The sequence below is a fragment of the Spinacia oleracea genome, chromosome 1 (assembly GCF_020520425.1).
Source record: "Spinacia oleracea cultivar Varoflay chromosome 1, BTI_SOV_V1, whole genome shotgun sequence".
Taxonomy (NCBI): domain Eukaryota; kingdom Viridiplantae; phylum Streptophyta; class Magnoliopsida; order Caryophyllales; family Amaranthaceae; genus Spinacia; species Spinacia oleracea.
Window position 1 is genome coordinate 59,736,768 of NC_079487.1, and position 13,498 is coordinate 59,750,265.

General features: G+C 44.2%; 1 pseudogene; it reads right to left on the minus strand.

Moving 5' to 3' along the window:
- Positions 1-12,384: 12,384 nt before the first annotated feature.
- On the minus strand, positions 12,385-12,484 carry LOC130466606 (uncharacterized; annotated as a pseudogene).
- Positions 12,485-13,498: the final 1,014 nt, after the last annotated feature.

Sequence of the window (13,498 nt, forward strand, 5' to 3'; positions counted from 1 at the left end):
AATCGACGATTTAAGTCTTTAAAACGAATCTGAAAATTATAATCGATTATCATAATTAAAATCGTCATCTAATTATGCTAATCAATTAGTCATTAGGTTCACATTAAAACCCTAATCATAGTTTGTAATTAAAACCATTAAAACTAATAAAATTTGAAGCTTTAATATATATTTCAAATCTGAAAATTATAATATTTCAATTCAAAACGTTCTTCAATAATTCAAACATACTCCCTCTGTATTTATTTAAGGGATACACTTGCCTTTTTCGGCCGTATTTATTTAAGAGATACACTTGCCATTTTTAGTAACTTATCAACCCCACCATCTAATTAAATAATCTATCTAATATATCATATATCCCACCACCCTATTAAACAAATAATTTCATAACTACACCCCACCCCCACCCCCTAAAATGACATGGTCCCCACTTGTTTTACTTATTAAAATATCTACCCAACCTCACTTGTTTTATTACTTTATTTCATTCAATTCTTCTTCTTAATACCCGTGCCCGACCAAGTGTATCTCTTAAATAAATACGGAGGGAGTACAAATCATCAAAATTCGGTGTTCATAACCGATCCCAACATTTTAATTAATCAAAACCAATAATAATAATATAATTTTAAATACGGAATTGAAATAGAATAGGCAAGGAAGAAGAGAATTATACCAAACCGACCTATACCACGGTACAATCACGATTTGAATGTGATTGGGCGCAAAAATATCAAAGGAATATGGAGTATAACACACGACAACACACACGACTTGTGTGTGCGCGTGTGGTGCGACGGGACAGCAACGAAGGCAGGGGCAAGGCTCGCGGCTGGGCGTCGAGCAAGAGAGAGAACAGAGTGTGCGAGTGTGGGTTGGCGTCTAGGACAACAAAGCAAGGCAGCAGCAACATCACTCGCAAGGGTGCGGTGCTGTGTGGGTGTGTTGCGTCGAGGGAGCGAGAGAGAGAGGGAGTGAGGGCACGAGTGTTGTGCGGGGCCAACATCAGCGTGCAACAATGAGGGGCGAGGGAGTATGGGTGCACGAGGCATGAGCATGAGCATCAGCGACGAGGCACGATGGTGTGCTCGGCTGGCTGTGCGCGGGCAAGCTAAGAGAGTGAGAGAGAGGAAAAGAAGAATTACTACTGTAGGATTTCAGAACGCTCATAACTTCTAATCTATGACTTGGAATCAATTGATTCTTGAGAAAAAGTTCAAGAACTTTTCGAGATCTACAACTTCAAAGAAGAAGTTTTTGTCTTAAAACGAACAGAACTAGGAGAAAAACGGCCAAACAGAAGTTTGACGAAAGAAAAAGGGATTTAGGGTTAGGGTTTTACTTTTAGGTTTTATGAATACTAGTTGTTGGACCGTGCGCTAGCGCACGGTCCTTCAAGATATAAAAAACTATCTCCATAAACGCTAAGCAAATCACGAGCCTAGCTAATTACTCTATGAAAATTGTTAAAAATATGTATATATATAGTAGCTAGATGATAATAAACATGATTAATTAATTAATTAGATTACATATAATACATACTTCCTATGTTCTTTTTTAAATGACACAATTATTTATGCACGTTTGTCAATGCACGATTTCGAACATTAATATCTTCTATTATAGATAAGAAAAAATTATAAAAAGTTGATATTTAAAAAGTATTTATTGAGACGAATCTAATAAGACCCCACACGACTATATTTTTTCTTATGTATAAATCACAAAATGAAGTCAAATGAGATTGTGTGAATAGTGTCAAAACCTCAATTGTGTCATGTAAATAAGAACGGAGGAAGTAAGTCATAATGATCCAAAACGTGTAATATAAATGAGTATTTCTTAAGAACATAAATCACAAGGATTACATGTTGCTTTGATATACACCATCACACAAGGTAGTAATGTAGTATATATACTAAAGTCACGCAACATAAACAATAGTTTCTTGCAAAAGTCGAACATGGGTTTGGTACTACTTAGCTTTCACACATACACAATATTAATTACAACAGAGCGCACAAATACAAAAGGGAGGCATTTCTCAATGCGTTACACTTCGCCGCAACCTCCAAAGCTAGCCTCCTCTACATTATCCTCTAACGCCACTTCTTCTAATGCCACTTGCTTAATTAAGACTCTACTGGAGCTCATTGCTCTTGGATAGGCCACAAGGTTGCTATCGATCTTACCTCGACTGACATCACCTCGACCGACATGTTCAGTACAAAGCATATTCTTCACAGCTGCGTTTGCTTTTTATATCAACCGAAAATAAAGAAGGTATGCATAAGTCATTAGCTAGTAATAAAAGATTGTATTCTACTGTCTTCATGCTTTAAGTAGACCAAATGTTGTTCATGAGGCATTAATTCGATCATGCAATTCTGGTCATTCTCACACATGAAAATCACCAAAAATGGGAATGGGTTACAAGTTAATCAACGAAATAGACAAATGATTGTCTTTGTTCAAAAATATAACTAAAAATGATCGTTATAGAAGTTGCAGACAACAACTCCAGCAACAAACATGGTCAATCAACAGTCATATTCAAAGTTGCATAAAATCAAAACAGGGAATTTTGCTTATTCAGTTCCCTAGTTAGAATAAAAAGGTTCAACAGTATAGGTCTTAATGTGGCCTAAAAGAACGCCACCTGAATGTACCATGAAAGCCCAGAAAGAAGGCCCAAAGGCCCATCAGCAGGCAAATCTCAAATTGTCTCATAAACCCGCATGCACACGCAGGGTCAAGTCCCATCAGTGGGTCATGAGACCCACTTGCTCAAGAGGAGCCCATTCCGCTATTTCCCAAAAAGAAAGGCCCAAATGCTTAAGAGGCCCACCAGGTCTAAATCAGGCCCCAAAAACTTAGCAGGACACATGTCCTGATCTTGCAGAGCATCCAATCATACAGGACCAGTTCCCAAGAAACCCTAGCACTATAAATAGTGCAGATTCCTAGGTAAAAGGGGGCAATCAATTCATTCCCACCAACCTAAAACTATCTTTGCTCTGCCTTCTCTCTACAAATTACTTCTCTCTCTAGCTTATACTTACTTAAGCATCGGAGGGAATATTCCTACGGGAATATTCTTGTTTTGCAGGTTGCCAGAGGTTCGTGCCAGCTCATACTTGATACCTCCGAGGAACGCGTGACATGTCATCACCGTAAAAGATCCCACAACATTTGGCGCCGTCTGTGGGGAGGTATAGTATCATGGCCGAACCGCACTCTGACAGAGAGTATACTGGTGAGGAAGAAGAGAGACGGCCTCTCGAGAGGAGTCAACGTCATATAGAAGAAGCCAATCGAATCGCAAATGCAGGAAGCACACCACGTCGGGTGCAGGAAGCTGAGGTGGTCGTAGAAGAAGAACCAATTGTGGAATTGTCTCCGCCGGGTGGCCACCTAAGCCCCAGCGTCCGAGACGCCGTGCTGGATGAGAATTTGGACTTGCCAGTCTCGGTGGGGTCGCTGCGCGAGATCTTAGCAGGATTCCAACAGCAAATGAATCAAACCTTTCGATAGCAGATGAGCACCACATTGCAAGATGAAATTCGGGAAAACATGCTAATCTACAGCACTGAGAGGACGGCTCCACAGAGGCCCCTCAGCCTGGGCGTCAATCGGATAAACAGAATGCCACTTAGATCCAATGATGGAGAGCTGGAGAAAGCTCCCGTCCGCAGGCTAGCCGTGGAATCAGCCTTGTGCCTGAGCGCTTGGGGATTGACCGCGGCCTCCCAACTTCTCTACTTCGAAGGGACCAAGTCATACGACCACCATCTAGGGGAAACCCACCAACCGTCTTACGGCCCGCCTCGAGGCGTCAAGAATATTATGAAGCTGAGTCTGAACTATCAGACACTGGGTCCACCCCTGTGATGGAAGATCCACCGTTTTACCCCTCTACTCGAGGACAGACCCAGATGATGCCCAACAGGGTAAGCCTGCGTCCCCGCCTGCTCTCCAGCCGCCGTGAACCAACTTACCACTTCAGCAAGGGTTTAATAATCTGACGCTAAGGCACATGAGTACTCCCTTCTCTGAGGATATCATGAACGCCCCGAAAGAGCCCAAGGTAAAAACTCCTACCATTGAAGCCTATGACGGTACCACAGATCCCGACATGCACTTAGTTGCATACCGTCATCATATGTATTTTCAAGGAACCAATGAAGCCACTTGGTGCAAATATTTCCCCACTCTCAAAGGAGTAGCGTCTAAGTGGTTTGAGCGATTGCCCCCAGGGTCAATTGCCTCTTTCAACGAACTGCAGACTCTGTTCTCCACTAGGTTCATGGCACACAAGGAAGAAAGGAAAATAAGTATGCACTTGGGACGAATTCAACAGGGGAAAGATGAGTCACTAAGAAGCTATGTGAAACGTTTCAACCTAGAGGCCGGGAAGATCCCAGATTTGCTTGACGACGTCTCCTTCGATAATTTTATCAGGGGACTGAAGAAGGGATCCTTTAAGTTTGACCTAGTCAAGAAAAGTGTGCGGACTATGGCCGAAGTTTTGGACGAGGCCGAAGCATTTATCCATGCAACAGAGATATGCAGCGCGTCTAAAGATGGAAGGACTGGAGAAGCAACAGATTCCTCAGGGAAGAAAGACAAGATAGACAGAAAAGCCCCACGAGTAAATGGTACTTGGGCACTCTCAAAAGAGCATGATACCAATTCTCCTGGACACAATAGAGAACGTCCACAAGAAAGGGAATACTTCGAGTATAACACATATCTCCTCACAATACTGAAAGACGTCGGAACCAGGTTTGACCTTGAACGACCTTTCCCCATGAAGTCTCATGCTGAGAGTCGAGACCCTAAGTTGTATTGCCAGTTCCATGAAGACATAGGGCATGAAACCAAGAACTGTAGAAGCTTGAAGAGAGCTCTAGATGGCCTAGCCTCTAAAGGACACCTCAAGAACTACTTACAGAGGAATGCTCACGGCTCTGGGAAAAACCAGTATAAAAAGCACAAGTCACCTGTCTCACCTACGGAGGGAAATCACAGCGAAGGGGGGTTTGTAGCCGTCATATCTGGGGGACCGGCCGCTGGAGGACCCACCATGAGGGGGAAGAAAGATTATGCTCGCCGCCTGGGGCAGGTAATGCTGTCAGGAAAGTCACCTCTGGACCCATTCCCACGGATCGAGATATGTGAGTCAGATGGTGGACGAATAGCCACTCCGCATGATGATCCTCTTGTGGTCGAGTTCAAAATATCCAATATGAGGGTGAAGCGCATCCTAATAGACACGGGGAGCTCATCTGGCATAATGAGCGTGGAATGCCTCAACCGCCTAGCACATGACCCCAAAACCATGGATAGCATACACTATCCCATCATTGGTTTTGGAGGAAGCATTATACATCCTGTAGGCGTCATCACTTTGCCGGTTAGGGTTGGGCATAGAAAAAACGGACGGAAGATGGAAGTGAACTTCCTAATTGTTAAGGACTTGACAGCATACAACGTCATCTTGGGACGACCCACCTTGAACAATATTAAAGCAGTAGTCGTCACCCATCTGATGCTTTTGAAGTTTGTATGTGATGATGGGGCAATAGGAACCATACATGGAGACCAACAACAAGCAAGAGACTGTTACCTCACCACCCTCAACCCGTCAGCATGGAAGAAAGATTCGACCGAAGCCAGAAGCAAAAGAAAGCATGAAGAAGAACTGCCAGCCGCCAATGAGAGTAAACCAGCCAAAGCAGAACCAGTCAAGATAGAGAAAAGTGGCTGAAAATAGAATGTCATTAGGATAACTCATGTAACTTAAGCCTACAAAACGGCCTAACTATCGTACTAGAGCCTACAAAACGGCCTGTAAATACCCGCCTACGAAGCGGTGAATTTAGTTTTGCTACTTAGTAAATTAACGAATGTTTTCTTATCTGACGAATACAAGGCTCAATAAAAGCCCCTTAAGACGCCAAGAGGTGGAGAAATCCACAAAAAACAAACGGTGGCGTCACTATTTACCAAATGACTGACGACCCTAAAAGTACCATGTACTAACAAAAACGCAAAAGACTCAACAAGAACAGACACTCAATATGACGCCTCCTCCTTGGAAGGCGTCTCAAAAAGACTAATCGGTTGACGGCCTGAGAAGTGGCCTAGATTAGCGCCTCAAATTAGGCTGATCACCTAAAACACTAGGGTACCCGTCCATCAAATGGACCAAAAAGAAAGTTCCTAAGAAATCACTAATAAACTGAAATGGAATAAAAAACAAGTGCACAGGAGGCACAAAATATTCATACATGCGCACAAGGCGCAAACAAACCAAAACAAATAAATGCCAAAAGGCACCAAAGTTATTACAACCGCCTACGGCGCCATCCAAACTGATTAAACAAAGGCCACCTAGGGATGAGGGGCGGTGGAGCTCCCGTCCTGAACGTCTTGGCCTTCGGGGGAATTCACTTCTTCCTCCTCCACGTCCTCATCTTCCCCCTCGCTGAAAAACTCAGGGGGATCCAGGCCAAGACGTCTAGCTGTCGAGACGACCATCTGGTAGGAGATACGACGTTTAAACCAGGAGAAGTCCTTCCCATCCATAGACTGATCCCACGCCCGCTGAGCAATCTCCAAAATGGATTCTTCGCCAGACTTGAAAGAGCCAGCGGCCTCTCTGCGCACGACCTCAATCTCGTCTTGGGTAGCCTTAAGCTTACCCTCCAAGGCGTCCACTTTGGAAGAGAAATTGGTCACCCGCTCCGAGACGGAGGAATACTCCTTTCTCAGCATGGCCAACCTCTCCTTATGCTCCAGCAATTTCTTTTCATAGTTCTGGGCGTCCTCCTCAGCCTTCTTCAGAGCGTCTGTCTCGGACTTAATCTTCTTGTCCGCGTCCACATTGATCAATCTGGCTGTCCTCTCAGCATACTTCACATGATTCTCAATCTGGTCCTTATGCTTGAGCATCTCTTTATGCATATCAAAGCGGTAGTGCCTACTCTCGGCACAACGGATGAAGAGCTGTCGAGACCAAAATAGACTTAGTAAAAAAAAATAAAAAATAATAATAATATAATAAAGTATCTCACATCAAGTACGAGGGACTGAATAGACCCAAAGTACCCCAGGTCAATCTCGGGAAGTGACCTCACATATTCCTCAGGGATGGCAGCATAGACGTCCGAAAGGATCTTATCCTTTTCCTCTGAGCTGAAACCGCCTGACGGGGGGATGTTCGCCACTTCAGCACGTCGCATCCGTTTGAACATATCAACTGAATCAATGTCAAAACGTCAAATACCATACAACAATACCAAGTTGTCATGACAACCTAAAAGTATAGAAACACTAACCACTTGACGGAGCCGGAGGAGGCCAGCCTGGGAGCGTCACCAGCAGGAGAATCTTCGGCCTCCTTGCCCTTACCCTTACTCTCCCTAGACGAAGTAGCAGCTCCAGCAGCATCAGCCTGGTCGGCCGCTACCTCATCAACGGTAGCCCGGGCCGCGGTATCCCCTTCGGTGCCCACCTGGGGAGAGGCTTCCCTGTGCTCAGGAAGAGGAGTGGACGCCTGAGAAAGGGGAACTTCTCCCCCAGTCGGAGGAGTAGACGGTTTCACCAGCGACGGCTTCGTTGCAGCGTCGGTGGTACTCAACTTCTTGAAAAAGGGCCGTTTAGGCTTGGGAGCCACCGTCGAAGACGCAAGACGCTTCTTCGTAGCTGACGAAGTGGGCTCCTGAACAATGCAACAAATAAACAACTAAGCCTAGACCTTGGAAGAATACAGAAGCCTATTAAAAGTAAACAAGAGCATACCTTGGCAACATCACCAGCGGCACCCTCGTCGGACTTTTTGGAGGAGTCCTTCTTCTTGGCCTCCACGGCCTTGAGAATGTCCTCAGTGTACACCTCGGACAACCAAGTAGGTACATCCACCAAACCCTTGTCTTCGGGGGATAAACGATCCATGGCAGAATCTTCACAAAACCGAGAGAGTTAGTAGAAGAAAAAGAACAAGGCTTTGATAAAAGTCTATGAGAAACTACCTCTACTCAAATAGGGGCAAAGACCGACGGCCGCGAGGAAAACTATGTTGGTGAACTGACCCACATGGGGAAGCCAAACATTAGGCACCCATGCATGACTCTTTGAAGACAACCGATACATCTCGGCCTGAAACAAGGGCTTTATGAGCCTCCAATCTCTTGACAAAGGGCAGGGGAAGGCGTCACCCCTAGACAAATAGCGGGGACGCTGGTTCCACCTAGAAAGACGCCTTGAAAGCGAGAGGTCCTCCATTCGGATAACAGACCACTTCTTCCTCCACCAAACCCAGCTAGAGGTCTTACCAACAACCGTCTTATATCCCCGACGGCTATAGAGGGTGAACCATCCCTGGGGAGAGCGAGAGGAAGGGGAAATATGTACGAGTTTGAGGAAAGCAGGAAAAGAAGGAGTAATGCCGCTCAAAGCACACTTGGCAATAAACCCAAAGACGTTTGTCCAAGAGTTAGGGGTCAGCTGAGCAAGGCCAATATCATACCCCTCTAGGACGTCCATCACAAAGGGATGCAAAGGAAATCTAAGACCCAATCTAAAAGCAGCCGTGTAGACAACGACTTCTCCCAAAGAGAGTTGGTCTACAGAATTATGGGGTCGAGGGCTCCTAAAACTAAAGCCTTGAGGCAGGAGTAAAAAACGCTCAAAGTCACGTCCCTGCTCCCTCAGATACCTCAGCCATTTCATGCTGGGAAAGATGTCAGAAGGAAGCAAATCGACATCCTCTCTCCCCCGAAACATAGGAGGAAGGTTTCTTGCGAACTCCTCGTCAGAAGAAGTAGAGGAGTCATCCTCAAAATCCTCACGCGGAACGCGAGGACGGCAAGCCACGCTTTTTCTTCTCCTTGAAGAACGTGCCGCCCTTACAGCCCCGTCTCCTGAATGACGAGAGGAGCTGACTCCACCCTATTTCCCTGGGACGGGCTCAAAAAGGGAACCCTGTTGTCCCTCTCTCGTTGCGCTGCCCATGCACCCACATTGGCTGTTTTCCTAATTCGAGCCATGCCGTCCTGCATAGGGAACAGGACGTCTGACTTTAGCAAAAAGAAAGAAAGAGCATCGCAACTAACAAGACGCCTCCCTAAGATACTATAACAACAAGAAAAGAAAATCCATAAGCATGCAGAAAACAAGAGTTTGATAAAGAACTTACCAAAAAATGATCAAACTGATGGGAAGTCTAGGCAAATAGTCCAAAGCCTCAATAACACTGAACAAGAATCCAAGAACACCCAAATGCAAGCACAGACAGATCTTTGACAAACAAAATTCGCTTTCTCTCTCTATAAAAAATTGCTTTGAAACAACAAAAGGAAAATGAGAGATCTTCTGAAGGTTTTAAAGGGGATAACCAAGGTCTGGAAGGCAACCCCACGTGGCACTCCCTCCGATCAAGCAGCCTACCCCACAGGGGCGAAGGGCATCCTCCTTGAGGGGCAAATGATGTGGCCTAAAAGAACGCCACCTGGCTGTACCATGAAAGCCCAGAAAGAAGGCCCAAAGGCCCATCAGCAGGCAAATCTCAAATTGTTTTATAAACCCGCATGCACACGCAGGGTCAAGACCCATCAGTGGGTCATGAGACCCACTTGCTCAAAAGGAGCCCATTCCGCTATTTCCCAAAAAGAAAGGCCCAAACGCTTAAGAGGCCCACCAGGTCTAAATCAGGCCCCCAAAACTTAGCAGGACACGTGTCCTGATCTTGCAGAGCATCCAATCATGCAGGACCAGTTCCCAAGAAACCCTAGCACTATAAATAGTGCAGATCCCTAGGTAAAAGGGGGCAATCAATTCATTTCCACCAACCTAAAACTATCTTTGCTCTGCCTTCTCTCTACAAATTACTTCTCTCTCTAGCTTATACTTACTTAAGCATCGGAGGGAATATTCCTACGGGAATATTCTTGTTTTGCAGGTTGCCAGAGGTTCGTGCCAGCTCATACTTGATACCTCCGAGGAACGCGTGACACTTCATCACCGTAAAAGATCCCACAACAGGTCTAGCTACGCAAAAATAAAGGCAAGTTTATCCAAGTACAGCTTCGTAGTGTGCTATTTCCTTACTAATGCCAAGAATAACTTTCAAACCCATTTTCACAAAAGGTTTTCTGAAGAGTGCAAAAGGTTTCTCTAACAAGATTAACTCACAAAATTGCTTTGCCCAATTAACAAGTGAGGTTTTATCCCTGTATTCTTGAGAGAATTACACTAACCAAGCCAAGCATGCATAGTACTCTGATATGTGTGTTTTATATAGAATTTTACCCCTCGTCCCTTAGTACTTTTATGCATCAAATGATCTCTTAGGAGCCGTTTTAGTACTAATCTGTGTTATTGAGTGTACCTTGAGTTTCAGGATTTCTTAGTGAGAAATTGGTCTTTTTAGACCCACTTCATGGTGATTTAGGCCACTACACGAGCCCGAGGAAGTTCGGGACAACTAGCGTCGACTTTCGGGAGCCTTAGATGCTTACGGTTGAGCCCCGGGAGTTAGACTCGGTGATATGGGCGAAGGATGATGACTTTTTCAAATCTCCCTTTGAGCTGAGGGCGAAATGAGAAGATCGGGCGAAATAAAAGGGAATTGAAGTCGTCAACGCGCGCCAGATCGGGCGGCTTCGCCCGGTCCGGATCGGGCGGTCATCCTGGGCATTTATCTGGGCGTTTCACAAACGCCCGATTTGGCGGAATTTGGCCGATCGGGCCGACTATCGAGCGCTTCGCCCGATCGGGCGACGCCAACCCCTGCTGCTTATGCGCGTGTTTTATTTCCGGTTTTGGGCTTTATTTTGGGAAAAATATATATACTAGCCCTTATTATTTTTGGAGACATCTTTCATTCTAGTATTAGCACTTAGTTTTATTTTAGTTTTCTCTCTAAATTGCTCCAAACAGTTATATTTAATTTCAATCAAAGCTTTAATTTTTAGTTCATCCTTTCGTTCTTCATTTAGGTATTGATTTCTATCTTGCTTTATTAATTGCTTTTGATCATGTTTTCTATTATATTAATTGCTTTGTTATTTGTTATCATGAGTGAGTAGTTTAATTTCTAGGGTTTAGGGGATCCATGAATGCATGATTGGGATTAAGTGTGGACTTGATTATTGATTAATTGATTGAAATTTCTATAGCTTATTATAATTGCTCGTCAATTCTGTTCGGCCGGACTATTTTGATTTGAATTTGATTAACCTTAGATTATGCGCCGAGAGGTATAAATCTGATATTTTTGGTATGTGGCTATTAGATAGGAATTGTTTCTAGTACATAGCGAGAGCCTGCTAGTTATATTATCCTAAGGAATTCATAAGATTCGAGAGATGCATGTTTTCCTAGTTATGATTGTTAATTGATTGTTGTTGTCCGTTGTCCAATCCCGGTCTGCATTCGTGGTGAACCGTTGCCCTAGATTCCCTTAACATTGATATTTTCCATTTTGATTATTGCTTTAGTTTAATCTATAAACCAATCCAAACCTTTTGTTACCAATAGTCTAGACTAGTTAATTAATAGTAGGAAGAATGCTTGTTTCCCTGTGGATACGATCCCTACTTCTCTTACTATTTTGTTAGTGGACTTAGGTTTATTTTTGATTAGGCGATACGACTTTAGCCTGTCAAATTTTGGCGCCGTTGCCGTGGAAACGGTTTTATTTTCTGTTATTAATTGTTTATTATAGATTATTGTTTGTTACTTCTCAAGGAACCCCCGTTCCTTGAGACCGGATCTCACACCTGTTTGTAGTTTCTTTGTCTATGCCCAGGACCGTAGGTACTAGTAATCTTACTCCATTCGATCCTGAGCCCGAAAGAACCTTTCGTAGACGAAGAAATTTCATTGCACAGTGTGGGAATTACTCTGATTCTGAACATAATATTGGCGGTCTTTTTCCTTCAGATACAGATTCAGTTTCAGAGATAGAGATGGGTGATGAAACACCACCACCACCTGAGCCAAGGTTTACAGACTATTCTAAGCCAAGTTTGTCTGTGCTACCAAAGGAAATCATGCCTTCTATTGCAGTTGAGACCTTCAAGATCGAGCCTGTATTGATTAACATGATTGAGAGACGCCAGTTCGGTGGGGAAGTAGGTGAAGATCCAAATCTTCACATTCAGTCCTTCATCCAATACTGCTCTACCATTAAGCAAAAGGGATTGACTCCGGAGCAGACTATGGAGATGCTTTTCCCGTTCTCTCTGAGTGGGAAAGCAAAGTTGTGGATCAATGGGTTGAATCGGGCAGCCATGAAAATCACTAATTGGGAGTCTTTGGCCCTTGCGTTCTATGTGAAATATTTCCCACCTGAGAAGAAAACTCGTCTGAGGGGTCAGATAATTTCTATTACTCAACAAGCAGATGAGAGTTTCTTCGAGGTCTGGGAGAGATTCAAGGATTTGCAGCGAGAGTGCCCGCACCATGGTTTGAGTGACTGGTTCTTGATTCAGCAGTTTTATAATGGTCTGGCTAATGAGTCTAGACTTATTTTGGATTCAGCTGCTCGTGGGAGATTCATGCAACTTGCTGTGACTAGAGCTATGGAGGTGATTGAGGAGATGACCATTCATAATTCCCAGTATGGGAATCCTAGAGGCCTATCTAACAAGGGTGGTAAGCATGATTTGAATTCCATAGAACAATTAACTGCCCAATTGACTGCTTTACATTATAAGTTTGATAATATGCAAGCAGCAAATACTCAATCTGCTCAACCTGTTAGTGTAGCTGCAATGAATGCTCAAACTGTCAATGTCTGTGATAGTTGTGGGATGTCTGGTCATTATGCACAGGAATGTAGAAGCTCTATTGAACAATGTAATGCATTCTAGGCCTACAAACAGAATAACCCGTACTCCAACTCTTACAATGAGGGGGTATAAAAACAATCCCCTACTATCCTACAGGAGTACTAATATTCAGAACCCCCATCAAGTCCAACACCCACCACCACAACAACCATACCAACCCCCACCACAACAATCATACCAACCACGGAGCAACTACAACCAATAGTCTAGTGGACCACCTGGGTTCCCTAGACAACACACATCACCTCCACCACCACAACCTCAACCCACACAGTCTGACCCTATGCTAGTAGAGATGAGGAATATGATTTTACAGATGCAGAAATCTCTAAGTGAAAAGGATGCTAAAATTGATGCTCTTACTGCTCACAATAAGATCATTGATACACAGTTAGCACAGATGGCTACTACTCTTGCAGGGAGACTCCCGGGCCAACTCCCTTCACAACCTGAAAATAGGGAAACTGCAAATGCTATTACATTGAGGAGTGGTAGGGGTTATGACGGTCCTTCTATGCCCGTTGAGGTTGATTCTGGGGTGTCTACTAGTGGTCTAGTTAGTGAGGAAATCCCAAAGATAGTCATGGATGGTAAGGAAGCTGAGAAAGTAGTCTGTGAAAATGAGACTACAA